This window comes from Oncorhynchus mykiss, chromosome 10, assembly GCF_013265735.2.
Source record: "Oncorhynchus mykiss isolate Arlee chromosome 10, USDA_OmykA_1.1, whole genome shotgun sequence".
In the NCBI taxonomy this organism is placed as follows: domain Eukaryota; kingdom Metazoa; phylum Chordata; class Actinopteri; order Salmoniformes; family Salmonidae; genus Oncorhynchus; species Oncorhynchus mykiss.
Window position 1 is genome coordinate 39,082,052 of NC_048574.1, and position 15,743 is coordinate 39,097,794.

The 15,743-nt window shown below is 39.8% G+C and overlaps 1 protein-coding gene across 4 annotated transcripts in view; it reads right to left on the minus strand.

Annotated features, from left to right (window-relative positions):
* LOC110533857 (neuronal PAS domain-containing protein 2) overlaps positions 1 to 14,025 on the minus strand; it is a 71,834-nt gene extending 57,809 nt beyond the window's left edge. For all 4 annotated transcript variants that reach the window (XM_021618412.2, XM_021618413.2, XM_021618410.2 and 1 more), the window contains exon 1: positions 13,855 to 14,025. The gene's annotated coding sequence lies outside the window, so the exon portion shown is untranslated. The remainder of the gene's footprint in view (positions 1 to 13,854) is intronic.
* Between the last annotated feature and the right edge of the window lie 1,718 nt (positions 14,026 to 15,743).

The window sequence follows — 15,743 nt, forward strand, 5'->3', positions numbered from 1 at the left end:
GGTGAAGAAGGCGCAATAGCGCCTCTTAAACCTCAGGAGGCTGACGAAATATGTCTTGTCACCCAAACCCCTGAAAAACTTTTACAGATGCACAATCAAGAGCATCCTGTCGTGCTGTATCACAGCCTGGTACGGCAACCGCACCGCCCTCAACCGCACCGTCCTCAACCGCAAGGCTATCCAGAGGGTAGTGAGGTCTACACAACACATCACCGGGGGAAAACTACCTGCCCTCCATGACACAGACAGCACCCGATGTCACAGGAAGATCATCAAGGACAAAAACCAACAGCTTCGACCTCAAGGCCACCAGACTGCTAAACAGCAGTCACTAACTCAGAGAGGCTGCTGCCTACATTGAGACCCAATCACTGGCCACTTTAATAAATGGATCACTGATCACTTTAAACAATATCACTGTCAATAATGCCACTTTAATAATGATGTTTACATATCTTACATTACTCATATCATATGTATACACTGTATTTTATACCATCTATTGCACCTTGCCTATGCCGCTCGGCCATCTCTCATCATATATGTATATGTACATATTCTCATTCACCCCTTTAGATTTGTGTGTATTAGGTAGCTGTTGGGAAATTGTTAGATTACTTGTTAGATATTACTGCACTGTCGGGAACTAGAAGCACAAGCATTTTCCTACACTCTGCTAACCATGTGTATGTGACCAATAACATTTGATTTGAAATCTTTAATTGAGTTCCTTGCTGCAGAAAGGCATCGATTATGCTACAATACCCTGAAGAGACACCTTGGGCTGACAAAGTATCCTCATCATTGTCACCATCAGTATTATAAAACTAAATAAATTTCAGATCTAAAGGTGAAGCTGATGAAGCACTAAGTGGAGCATACTGGAATGGCTTTGAAAAGCAGAACAAACTATCCATGGAAAATATGATCCCAATGTGTCATTCCTGTCATTTGCTACCTAATTGTCTTCATTGTGTAAAAGTTTACTGCACTTCCTGATTTGGCCTCGTTTTAGATTTAAAATCAAATCAAATACATTTTTATTGGTCACGTGCGGAATACAACAGGTGTAGACTTTACAGTGAAATGCTTACTTACAAGCCCTTTATCACCAATGCAGAGTTAAAAAGACAAATATTTGCTAAATAAAACAGGAAATAGTAACACAGTAAAAACAATAACGAAGCTATATACAAGTAGTACCAGTACTGAGTCAATGTGCAGGGGTACGAGGCAGTTGAGGTAATTGAGATAAGTCTTTACATGTGGGTAGGGGTAAAAGTGACTTGTCAATCAGGATATATAATAAACAGAGTAGCAGCAGCAGCGTGTGTAAAGTGTGTGTGGCGTCAATATGCATGTGTGTGTGTGTTTTGTGTGTGTGAGCATATGTAGTGCGTGTGTGTGTGTGTGTATCAGTGTAGTATGTGTGAGGATATGGGTAGAGTCTAGTGAGTGTGCACAGAGCCAGTGTAAGAAAGTCAGTGCAAAACTATTAAGATAAATTAATAAATAATAAAGGTGGTAAATGTAAATTGTCTGAGTAGCAATTTGATTACCTGTTCAGCAGTCGTATGGCTTGGGGGTAGAAGCTATTATGTGAGGTAGCAGAGAGAACAGTCTATGACTTGGGTGGCTGGAGTTGCTGACAGTTTATAGGGCCTTCCTCAGACGTCGCCACTTCCTCTGGTTCATTAAGAAATGCTAGTGGCCCTGACTGAATTCAAACGTGACATGGTTTCGGGGTTGTGGTTTGTTGTTGGTGTCGTGTGTGTTCTTAGGTAGGGAGAGTTAGACAAATTATTTAGCCAGTTAGCTTCAGCCGGCTGGTAGGCGACCATGGCAAAGTTGGTTTGACTTTGGGTAGCCTCAGTCTGGGTATAGTTAGGAACCGTCCATAAATTACACAATGTAAATGGGACAATATTTTAATGTTGCACATCTTTTAGTTGTCTCATTAAATGCTTTCAATATTTGTATATGCATTTCTAGTCATTTAAGTTTTTAGTCATTGAAATTCAGAGCTATTGACCTTTTTAACATAGTGTCTCATGTACATTGTGTAATTTACTTATGGTACCCAAATAGCCACATAGGGATATCGGATGTCAAACCAAATTATGCTCCAAATTGATGGTTACTTCGGTGCTGTCAGATGTAGGCAGGATTAAAATAAACCCAACCCACAGAAAACTGTTATGGTACCCTTCATTCCGTGACATACTTTATCACCAAAATTATCCTAACTACAAATCCTACACTGTGTAGTAAATTCTGATACTAGAATAAATGTTTCTGACATAGGACATTGTCAAAACAAGAAGTTGCTTTTTAGGAGCAGTCTCTCTTTAACACAGCTCCTTATACTAGGGCTGACCCCATTTACTCGACTGGTCAATTGTTTAGTCGATAGGCTGTTGGTTAGTCGACAAAGATTTTTTGTTATTGACACCTGTCAGACACCTGTCTGATATACACCTGTCTAAGTTGACTAATCCATTGCGGAAGCCACGGGGATGGCACACCAGTTTCACCAGTAGTACATTTACCATTAATTACCATCATTTCTCATCTACAATGTTTGTTTGGTTACGGTAATTTCTATTAAAGCATTCAATATAGTATTATTAGTCTTACCGTCGTCAATCTTGAGGAGTGGACACGTTGTTTGCAGAGTGCACAACCTAGGCTACACGTGTAAGAATTTTGGGGGGTTTATTTAATTCCATGTATGAGTTGTCAATTTATTCATTGTCTTTAGTTTGGAGCGCTTCTGTCAATCTTGGGTAAGGACACTCACCTGGCTACGCATAGAAGTAGGCCTAGGCTACTTGGCCTGTGCGCAAATGTAAGCTTATAAATGTGCCCATTTGGGGATCTGATACTATTTCTGATTGTCTTAACTCACCATCACTGTGGAGCTTCTCCATGTAATGTTTTCTTCGCCTCAAACAAAGTCCGTTTTTACATCCATTGAGAATGACAATAGCTCCACAATGTAGCCTATTTGAAAAATCTTTCCAGCTCTCTCCCTTTTGATAACCACAACATGAAAGGGGGATAAAATGTCATGCTCTGATTCGGTGGAAAATACATAAAAAAAGACCTACCTGATTACTTCTTATCCCTTGAGCAAATAGCCTACAGCTGTGTTTGTCTGTCTGGAAACTTGCTAGCACTAGCATCTTCAGGCTAGACGAAGATAATAGTTGATACAATGTTTCAAGTTCCTTACAGCAGACAGTCCATGCAGAGCCAATGTGATTTATAGGATATTTGTTTTTATCCGGATATTTACCTACGGGTGGACATATTTTTTTGGGGGGAGGGGGTGCTTTATGTAGGGTATTTTTACATATTGGCAATGGCAAGAAAATTACTGTTAGATTTGTAGCATTTTCATTTAGATAGAATTTTGATTAACCACATAAGATTGATTTAGAGATATGAAGACTATTATAAATTAAACTATTCCATGAAAATTAGCAAATTAAAATTATAACTGGCACGCAGATCAGTAGAAATGGTACGATAACTTGGCACTCCAAATGGAAAAGGTTGCCACCCACTGGTGTAGCCTATTACCGGCAACTTCAGGAGTGTCAGGCGCTGCAGTGTGAGGATCGATTGGTCGAAAGAACAGACAACTCTCGGTTGACCAATCATTTTTTTGTCAGACAGCCTTACCTTATACTCCCTCTAGTTTGGTCTGGGAAAGCTAATGCTTTTCAGCAACAAAAAAAACACTTACGGTAACAAGTCATACACATATCTCTCTCTCTCTCTTGACATGTATACACAGCGACTGTAATGGATCTTGTCCTCCTCTTCTGAGGAATAGCGAGAAGGATCGGAGGACCAATGCGCAGCGTGGTAAGTGTCCATAATGTTTAATCAAAATTAACACTGAAATACAAAACAACAAACGTGAATAAACAACACAAACAAAACAGTCCCGTGTGGCACAAACACTGACACGGAAAATAAACACCCACAACTCAAAAGTGAAACCAGGCTACCAAAGTATGATTCTCAATCAGGGACAACAATTGACAGCTGCCACTGATTGAGAACCATACTAGGCCGAACACAGAAATCCCAAATTATAGAAAAACGAATATAAACAACCCAACCAACTCACACCCTGACCATACTAAAACAAAGATATAATAACAGAACTAAGGTCAGAACGTGACAGCGACATGTATGAGAAAGAACACATTTCTGCGGAAAAATATGACAGACACTCTGGCAAGGAAAAGCCGCCACAAATTAACTCCAAAATACAAGCAATGTTAAGAGTAGAGTGTTAAGGTGTAACAGCATCTTCTAAGCATTGTAATAATAGAATTTCATACCGCCTGTCAATGGTGGGTGTAGCTGGTGCATGGAAGTCAGGCGCAGGAGAGCAGAGATGAATGGACAAAGCACTTTACTTAGGCAATCATAATACAGAACGCAACCGCATCACAACACAAATGCCCAAAGAACAAGTAAGGCAGCACAAAGTACAAAACCCAAGTATAAAGTACCGGCTGCCACAAAGCACGGGTATAAAACAAAACCTGGCGCAAACCAGCCGGAAGCGTACCAACCTTGACAATAAACAATACCCCACACAGACATGGAGGGATCAGAGGGCTAAATACACATGTAAATTAGTAGGAGATGTAAACCAGGTGTGCAGGAAGACAAGACAAGACAAAACAAATGGAAAATGAAAGGTGGATCGGCGATGGCTAGAAGACCGGTGACGTCGACCGCCGAACGCCGCCTGAACAAGGACAGGAACCGACTTCAGCGGAAGTCGTGACACCGCCTCTATATCCTAAATCAAAATATTGCCTAAGATTCTACTACAGAATTTGCACAGCTTAACATTTGAACCCACATGTGAGTAAAGGTTTGTAAAAATTACATTTACAATTTCCTTATTATTTAAAACGGGTTATTAACATGTGGAAATACTTTTATCTAGTTCATACTAGGGAGTTGTCATACCTATACTCTACTGTACAGTGATTTAGACATTTGCTCATTTGATAAACATTCAGGGAGAAGCTCCAAATGTGCATTTGTAGTATTCCATAACACAAACAAATGATTACGTCAGTAATAGACGCACAACCAACACCCTGAGCACAAGATCTGAATCACATCTAGGTCATTCAGGTCATCTATGCTCATATTTTGAAACCAAACTGTCTTCCTCTGAGAGTACCACTGTAGCCACACCAAATCCTTGACTGTGACATTTTGCCTTGGGTGACTCAGATAAAGCCAGGATTATTACAACCAGCCATAAGAATAGACCCTCTACAAGGCATCCTTGTCTGGCACACGGTTGGGGATTAAAATAGACCCAGATTGAAGTATGTTCACCTCTCAGTTAACTAGACTCATTATGTGAGAGGTCTATTCTATGATACCGTGAACCAGCTGCACTGATCACCATCTGTCTGGGGATTCCAGGTCATCTAGGCCAGTGGTTCCCAACTGTGGGGCTTGGGATCAGGGGGGGCAACTTGCAATATTCTTGAAAGTTGTAATAGTAGAATGCAAGGTGCAATTTCAAAATTGGGTAGTGAATTATCAGTTTTCCACTTGTCATGTCAGTCATTGCATACCTAAGAGAGCTATTTATAACTTGTCAGAGATGTCCAGATCAGCTAGCCCATGTGAGCTAGTAGATTTTGTAGTAATGTTTGAATGGTAGAAATGAACACTGCAGGGGAAAAACCCTTGGAAATGTTATCTTAGTAAATGTTTCACATTCAGTAAATACGCATGCCTTTGGGAATAAGTATGCGTGCCATTTCTGCTAACTCATTTCAATGGATCCACTGAAGCTACATGACACACAACACATGCATATCATTTGAACAACTGGAAGAAAGGAACATAAAAGGAAAAAGCAATTTAGTGTCTTTAATCATGCCCCTAGTAGGTCTCTGCCTGTAGCTAGTAAGTACAAAGACAGTGTGCTGTGGCCCAGAGATGAGCGACATCAGCAGAGAGGCTAATGACGTCTGTACTGGCAGTTGTATAACCCGAGCTGAACATTTTGTCTGTCACAGTTAGAAGGTTAAAGAGGGTGACATGAATACCAGACATACTCTCAAGAGTCATGTGCAACATAGTTCCACTGGGCATATGAAGCCACCACCAAGTACACCAAGGAATACTACAGCACACAGGATCACCAGGATTCTGTGCCTAATGACATACTGAACCACAAGCTACCTGACATATTTAGGTTATCATGTTAGGCCTTTCTACCTCTAGATTTGCATATCTGTATTTCCACCATAGGTTTAATCCGTTAAATTAATATGGGTTATCTGATAACAGAAATGCCTATTTTTTGCTTATATGACAAACACTAAGCTGTACTAGGCAAGTAGCCTAGCAGTTAAGAGTGTTGGGATAGTAACCGAAAGTTTGCTGGTTCGAGTCCCCAAGCCACCTAGGTGAATAATCTGTTGATGTGCCCTTGAGCAAGGTACTTAACCGTAATTGTTGCTGTGAGTTGCTCTAAATGACTCAAATGTCAAATGTAATCCATAGCATGATCCAATTGTGCCGTGTCATGCCTGTCAGGCCTATTCAACTGGGGTAATTGGCAGAACTTGATCTCATCTTTGTTATACTTCATTTTCAAAAAAGGAGCGATGGGAATGATAAATAAATCATGTATTCCAGATGTGTTAACACTGACCTAATTATTTAACTGATCAATAGTTGTATCCTCAACCTATCCCAGCAGAGGACACCAAAATCACTAGAATATCATTTGTACGACTGGTTACGAGTCAGTCATAATCTAATCCTGTTGGCAGATGCATTACACTTGACTGTCACTTCATTACAGTAGTTAAGTGTTAATTACTGCTCTTACATCCATTCCAATTATGTTCCAAAAGAAGGGCTTAGGGATCCCCTTCAAAAAATGAATGAAATAAATATCCTCTTTGCTATAACAACGACTTCCCAGGAAACAAGTATTTGTTCACTGTATTATCAGTCACTGCCTGAGGACATAAAAGACAGGAAAATAACCATCAAATGCATGATGTTGGTGATGGGAGGCATTATTATGTTGATATTTAATGTGGCACAGTGCAGCTGACACTCATGTGACATGACATTTTTGGTGTCCCAAAAAAACATGGCACAAACACAAGGTGACACAACACAACGGAAGAAGGGGCCAGCAAATAGATGCTTGCTGTATAACAGTTGTGCACTGCCAGGGTGACTGCCTTTATTATTTTACATCAGTTACTAGAGATATAAGGTTTAAATGTAGCCCAAATCACTAACCATTGACTTCTACTGGCCTGGGAAACTAGGCTAACCCTGGCTCCATCTTATCTTCCAAACCTCCTGTTCCCATACAAACTGACAGACAGTTGAGGACTACAGATAACAGGCACCCCCAAATCAAACCATCGCATATTTGGAGTTAGATCCTTTTCTTCGGATTGGCTCTCAGACTGGGATTTCTCCCTGACCTGTCCATGACATAAAGGGTCAGGGCACAGTCTTTGTCTAACCTGTGTCTTTCTGATTGAATCAAGTCTGAATACATTCTGAATCATTCTCTGAATGTGTTTCATAACCTTACACTTGGAGCTCTGCTACTTCTCTGCAAAGCAGTACAGGTTTGATTGAATTCTGTCCTGAGTTGCTGCCGAGTAGAATACACTGCCTAATCAGAGCCACTGATGTAGGTCACAGTAAGATGGTTTAGATATCTGGCGCCTAGCTGCTGAACCTTAAGTAGAGACCTTGTGACCCAAAACGCAGAGGTCAGACAGAGGCTGAGTCAGTTAATAGAATATTGGCATGCAGAACGAGAGACAGAGAGCTTTATATTCACATGCAGTAGGCTACATCCTCACTGATTTCTCAGAATGCACCTTGACAGAGGAGTTCAACTGTGTTTCACAGTGCTAACAGGTCAATTCACAAAATGAACATTTTCTTTGATATAAAACTGCCTTTAAAAAGAAAAACTACAGCACACTGGTAAGTTTGTTGTTTCTCTTTAACAAAAACACCTAATAACACAATAATAGCAGTTGAACAAAAAAACTTTTGCGATACAGACACTCTCAGTTTCATTGAGAGTACATAAAGAAGCATTCTCAGGTAAATCATGGAAATAGAAAATGGTGCAGTGCGATCCTCACTGCTCAAGGCTAAACTCATCTCCAGACCCCTAAAAAATAAACCTGTAGTCATGTTTAATCTATATTGTGTGCAGTTGAAATGAATCAACATGAGTTGAACCTTCACGGAAGCTTTGAGGAGAGCCGACTGTCTTTCTTAAAGGGACAGAGCACAAGCAAAGATGCTTTTCCTATTGCATGGACCTGCTCCATTTGTGGATGGCCAGTCACATAATGCAGCTCCAGCAATATTCTGACTAGTGTTCAGTCTAAGCTTGCAGGACATGGCCCAGTAACCTACTTTCCCTCCAGCAGGCTCTGTGTCATCAGTTACCTAACGTTCACAGAGCAGGGTAAATCCATTTGAATTCAATCACTATTTGACAACATTCCTTTTAATTTGAACAAAACTTTCCATACGTGTTTGCCCATGGAAGAAGTGGTCAGTAAGGGACTTTTTTACCTGAATGCCAAAACATTCAGGAGATAAAGGTGCTCAGAGTTGACACATTTGAATACCCTACCATACAATGAGACATCCATGTCTTCATCACAGGAACAGATAAACGGTTCAGTTTGATATCATGTAAAAGCTTACCAATAGGGTTGTCAAACTATTTGTTCATTTCTTGAAAAAAATGTATTTTAGATAATTGACCATGTCAATGATAATTTACCATGTTTATTTTCTTTAAAATAAATTATCAAATAGCTTGACAACCCTGTTTGTAAGTTTCTAAATGACATCAACCATAAATATTTTCCAGTGATGAAGACACTGTCTCACGGTATGGTGGGGTATGCAAAATATATCTACTTTGAGGACCTTCATCTCTTGAATGTTTTGGCATTCAGGTCCAAAAAGTCACTTTCTGAATACTCTACAATGGGCATGTATGTATGGAAGGTTTTGTTCAAATCAAATGGGGTGCTGTCAAAAATTGGCATTTTTTTCAGGCAAAGAGATGTGAAAACCCTCTACATCATAAGGAGGGGTCAGAGACCCCACTTCCTATTTGAACGCACTTCCAATAAAATAAAAGGATGTCAATGAGGTATGTGAAAGCAAAGTTTATAGGATCACCACAGAACTTGCTGCATCTACTTTAGCTATAAACTGAAGTGAAGGCTTGTTGTTTATTTTCAACCTTTATAACCAGGGCTTGAACTGACCCTCTATACTACTGCCATGACACAGCTTTGCTAGGAAGACCTCATAGTTGAGTCAAACAGTCAGAGTGAAAGGGCAGTGGTAGCCATAAAAATAAAGGAATTGGATGGAAAGAGCATGAAATACAGAGAGAAACAGATACCGGTAGATAGAAATATGCAGATGAGTGAGGAAAAGGAGATGGGAGCCAGTTGAGGGCAGACAGCATATCTCTTGCGTTAAAAGTCTAGCTCAAGCAGATTGGTTCAGTAAAACACTCTTACCTCACCACCATTACTTCAACTCACCTCAATGCGGCTTCCACAAGCCTGACCACATGGAACCACCCACATCACAGACCGGATTAACATGAGCAAAACATAGGCTAACAATCAATGTTCCGTCAAAAAATGTTTTGCCACTGAGTAAATGTCTGGTCTGCAGAGCGCAAACTTGAACGTTGTGACAATTCTGTGCAACTTCTGGCACGTTTACTCTGAACACTGAGGCTCTATCTGCTTTAAGTTACAGTACAGTTATAACAGTGGCCAAGTAGGCTGCTGTGGCTATTTGATCATAATGTACAGTGCCTTGCGAAAGTATTTGGCCCCCTTGAACTTTGTGACCTTTTGCCACATTTCAGGCTTCAAACATAAAGATATAAAACTGTATTTTTTTGTGAAGAATCAACAACAAGTGGGACACAATCATGAAGTGGAACGACATTTATTGGATATTTCAAACTTTTTTAACAAATCAAAAACTGAAAAATAGGGCGTGCAAAATTATTCAGCCCCCTTAAGTTAATACTTTGTAGCGCCACCTTTTGCTGTGATTACAGCTGTAAGTCGCTTGGGGTATGTCTCTATCAGTTTTGCACATCGAGAGACTGACATTTTTTCCCATTCCTCCTTGCAAAACAGCTCGAGCTCAGTGAGGTTGGATGGAGAGCATTTGTGAACAGCAGTTTTCAGTTCTTTCCACAGATTCTCGATTGGATTCAGGTCTGGACTTTGACTTGGCCATTCTAACACCTGGATATGTTTATTTTTGAACCATTCCATTGTAGATTTTGCTTTATGTTTTGGATCATTGTCTTGTTGGAAGACAAATCTCCGTCCCAGTCTCAGGTCTTTTGCAGACTCCATCAGGTTTTCTTCCAGAATGGTCCTGTATTTGGCTCCATCCATCTTCCCATCAATTTAACCATCTTCCCTGTCCCTGCTGAAGAAAAGCAGGCCCAAACCATGATGCTGCCACCACCATGTTTGACAGTGGGGATGGTGTGTTCAGCTGTGTTGCTTTTACGCCAAACATAACGTTTTGCATTGTTGCCAAAAAGTTCAATTTTGGTTTCATCTGACCAGAGCACCTTCTTCCACATGTTTGGTGTGTCTCCCAGGTGGCTTGTGGCAAACTTTAAACAACACTTTTTATGGATATCTTTAAGAAATGGCTTTCTTGCCACTTTTCCGTAAAAGGCCAGATTTGTGCAATATACGACTGATTGTTGTCCTATGGACAGAGTCTCCCACCTCAGCTGTAGATCTCTGCAGTTCATCCAGAGTGATCATGGGCCTCTTGGCTGCATCTCTGATCAGTCTTCTCCTTGTATGAGCTGAAAGTTTAGAGGGACGGCCAGGTCTTGGTAAATTTGCAGTGGTCTGATACTCCTTCCATTTCAATATTATCGCTTGCACAGTGCTCCTTGGGATGTTTAAAGCTTGGGAAATCTTTTTGTATCCAAATCCGGCTTTAAACTTCTTCACAACAGTATCTCGGACCTGCCTGGTGTGTTCCTTGTTCTTCATGATGCTCTCTGCGCTTTTGACGGACCTCTGAGACTATCACAGTGCAGGTGCATTTATACGGAGACTTGATTACACACAGGTGGATTGTATTTATCATCATTAGTCATTTAGGTCAACATTGGATCATTCAGAGATCCTCACTGAACTTCTGGAGAGAGTTTGCTGCACTGAAAGTAAAGGGGCTGAATAATTTTGCACGCCCAATTTTTCAGTTTTTGATTTGTTAAAAAAGTTTGAAATATCCAATAAATGTTGTTCCACTTCATGATTGTGTCCCACTTGTTGTTGATTCTTCACAAAAAAATGCAGTTTTATATCTTTATGTTTGAAGCCTGAAATGTGGCAAAAGGTCGCAAAGTTCAAGGGGGCCGAATACTTTCGCAAGGCACTGTAGGCCTATCAGAGTGGTCTACCATCAAAAACAATGGAGAAAATGCACCCCATAACATTTTAACATTGAAATAGTTGTTTATCATTCAGCCTACAGTAGCAGCCAATGTGTGGTGTTAAATGTAGGCCTACATTCTGTGAAATTTTGGAAAGAATATGCAGGGTTTGACATTGACCTGTTTACCCACTTGTCCTTCAGACAAGAAGTTGACTGAAAATGTGCTGTTTGATGCAAGAAAACACTTTACAAAATAAAGTTAATTATTATTCCCATACTATTATTACAGAGAATCAGACAAATTATGCTACCCTCTGCCTATTGGCTACTTAGCTTAGTCAAGCCTGTCTCAAAATACAACACAGCCCCTTAAGACAGAAATAATTATCTTTACCTGACTCACTTTTCAAAGACAAATGCACACACTTTGTGCTCTTGTAGGAAACAACCACTCCCGCATTGCTGACTAGAAATGAGCTATAACTGGTTAATAGCTCACTTACTAGCAAAGAATATGAACAAATGTGCACACGTGGCTACATACAATGCACATCTACTCGTGACCACTCATGCTGTAAACACAGTCCAGTTCAAACTAAACGGCACAGATCCATATATGGCAATAGTCTATTTGCATATAGAGATACTGAAGCTCTGATTGGTTTTGCCACACTGGTCTGTAGAGTACGGGCTGAGTTGTGCCTGTCACTGCAATAGAATCTTACTCAGGTGTGTTCTGCCTACTGTACAAGAAAATCTCTTGCATAGTTAGTTTTGCATACTAAGTCTTGCATAGTTTGTTTTGTTTCGGTATGTTGCAGTGAAAGTGGCTAATATTGGCAATTCCCCCAGTGGAGGGAAACGTTGATAGCGTTAACTAAAGGGGAAAACTAGAAAGTTGAAGTTCAATCTTCTGCTTCTCTGTGTGGCCTGATATTTATTCTGTGCGGCAGTCCTGTACCCGCGAGCAGCTTAGAGGGAACATAATCAAGGCAAATGGAAACTTGAATATTTAATGACTTTAAAATAATGGTTCACATCATTGCAGTGTGTTGCAGTAATGAAACGATGACAACAAACCTTTTGCCATCAAAAATGTAATGTGGTTTGACTGAAGGAGTACTATCCATATCCAGACTGAATTAGGCCAATGTTTCAAATGGTTTGAATATTAATTTTTTGAAGGAAGGGCATGATGCATGTCTTTGATTGCCTCATAAGAAGACTCCCATATACTAGTCACAAAAATACATTTTACTAGTTTTATTTTACAAAAAAATGACTGAAATGATCTGAAGAGCATATTTTTGTCTGATGTACTGTTACCTCTGCTTTGTATTGTGTGACACTGTCTGTCCTATGTAGGCCTATGTGACTGTAACTGTACCTCCTGCTGAGTTGATTGTGTAGTCTAACCTGTACAAAATAACATCCTCAGGGGATAATAAAGTATTCTATCATATTCTGCTCTGCTCTATTGTAGCCTACTTTCATTTATCTTATAGAAAAATGTAGAACATAGTTTCCTAAGGTTGCCTTATTCGAACTATTTCAGATAGTCTGATATTCAAGAAATTGAGGAGAGGCCCAATTATCATCATCAATCATACCACGCAATCAAAGCCCTACATAAGGTTGAACAGCTTTCGTTGCTGCGCAGCAAGGGTTAGATAGTTTTCCTTTTAATAAATAAATCTGGGGCATGACGTCACTGCAATCGGCTCATGCTTCTTCTTGAGTCATGAGTTACATAAGAGCATATTTCTATTTTAGTGATTAACCTACATAACTTTGGTTTGTGTTAGGCCTGCTCTGCTGACTGTGTGCTCACTGTCATCCTTTCAGAATAAAGGAACTTGATATAGGACCAAAACTATAATTCTCTGGACCATGGTCTGTCTCAGATAGAATAGGATAGCACATACTGTATTTCAAAGTAGGCTACAGGCTATTCAACAATCAACACATCTAAAACGTGCAGTCTTTTATCATTCCTAAATATTGGATGAAAAAAATATATAATATATACATCACTTGGTCTAGTAGCCTGTCATGTTAGGTAATCTTATAGTAATAACGAAATCACCTGGAAGTTCCTTTCGGACAAATGCACGAATATAAAACCCTTATAGGCTCAAGAGAGAAACATAAAACAATAGGCAGGCCTAGGCTACTAAACATGTATACGCAACATACCGGTGGACTATTATTCACAGACATATCAGTGGAACTTCAACGTTCGATTACGCGTAGCCAGATGTCACTCACTCCACTAAATGTAGGTTACGCTTGAACTTGCTGTAAGTGACTAAAAGTCATGCATGAACTTACCTCATGTAAAGCAGTAACGAGGGGACGATTCCAATATGAAAGGCGCATCCGTGAAATACAAAACGGCTTTTACACTGCTCTTCCTACCATGCAATAGTGTTATGTAACTGGCACAATTTCTGTGGGCAAGACATCGAAGTGTTCTCTGTGCTGGTTTTCATTTTCCAACCCACACACCTCACAATTTACATCATCAGCCTTCGTCGCACCTTAAAAGGAGATAAAGGGTGTGACTAAATCAAGCGCGTTGTATCCGGATTCGCTACAGTTGGGGAGGGAGGCACCCAGCACCGCAAGTAATATTCAGTTTCAATGAGGGAGGAGCGACGTTCTCAAATCGAATATTAGCCTAATCATGTTGTCAATAAAGCAGCATGGTGCATCGTCCAGAAATATACATATATTTTCCATCAAATATATTTTCAAATGTTCAAACTAGTTTTCATTGGGAAGACAGATAAAGCGTTTTTATCAAAAGCAATAACTTTAGCGTGTGAAAACACATAATTGTACATTACACCACGTGCATAATCTAGCCTAGGCTACCTCACTTGTGAGCCGATATCGCTGTGAGTTTTGAAGGGTTTACCTGGCTGGTTCCAAAACGAATGCAATCACTTTTCACACGAACAAACTCCTCCAAACGGGTAACCCGGGCCAGATAATCGAATCCCCTCATTGCCATAGAAACGTAGCCCGCTAATGTCATCGCGTAAAATTATGGACGACATTGGCCGTATTCGAGGGGTTCAAACACGAAATGTATCATGGGTAAATTGTGACTGCCTGATCTACAATGGGTAATTATTTTTTATTTATGATGCAAGATGATTTGTAGATCAGTCATTCGGCTGTTGCCTGCAGTCGTTTTGATGCTCTCGAAAACGGCCATTCACATTCATTCGTTCACGTGCTAATCGGCACTAGGAAACTCGGATATTAACGATTTGCTAATTTATTGAATTGCAATAAATAAACGTTAATAAATCGAGAATGTTCGAGTTTCCTAGTTCCGATTAGCAATTCATTCGTACTAGGCTATCAACCGAGGTAATCTGCTGCTGCAGTTTCCAATTTATGCAAAAAGGCAGGCCTTTATGTATGTAAGGACCAAGTCGTATGAAGTGTGTTCAGCTACTTATTTGGTTACACAACAACCATTAATTAATAAAATGAAGGGGTACTACTACTTGCTTCCATCACTGAATGAACTGTGAAATTGCATCACTACCCTGACAGACTTAGCTTTTTATGTCAATAACTATTAAACCTTACCATTGGCATATGGCACAAATAGCCAACTATGCTAGAGTTTAAAGTAGTTGGATTAAACAGGTGGGCTGAAACTGGGTCATCCTGGACTTTTTACGGTCTTTATACAGGACAGATAAAGGCCACACAGTATCAAACCTAACTCAGTGCAATTGATGATTGAAAATACGTATGACTTTTGTATTTAGAATGATTGAGAAATGCTATGAGACTTTCACATTATCTAAATCACTGAAATATTAAAATGTCTAATATCCACATGACATCATGATTTCAAAATGTACATTCACATGTAGAAAACAAATTAACAGCTGAATTTCAAAACCTAATCAAATGTTATTTGTCACGTGCCGAATACAACAGGTGTAGGTAGACCTTATAGTGAAATGCCTACTTACAAGCCCTTAACCAACAGTGCTTAACATTAAGAAAAAAAGTGTTAGGTAAAAAATAGAAGTAAAAGTAACAAATAATTAAACAGCAGCAGTTAAATAACAACAACGAGGCTATATACAGGGTGTACCGGTACAGAGTCAATGTGTGGCGGCACCGGTTAGTCGAGGTAATATGTACACGTAGGTAGAGTTAAAGTGACAATGAATAGATAATAAACAATG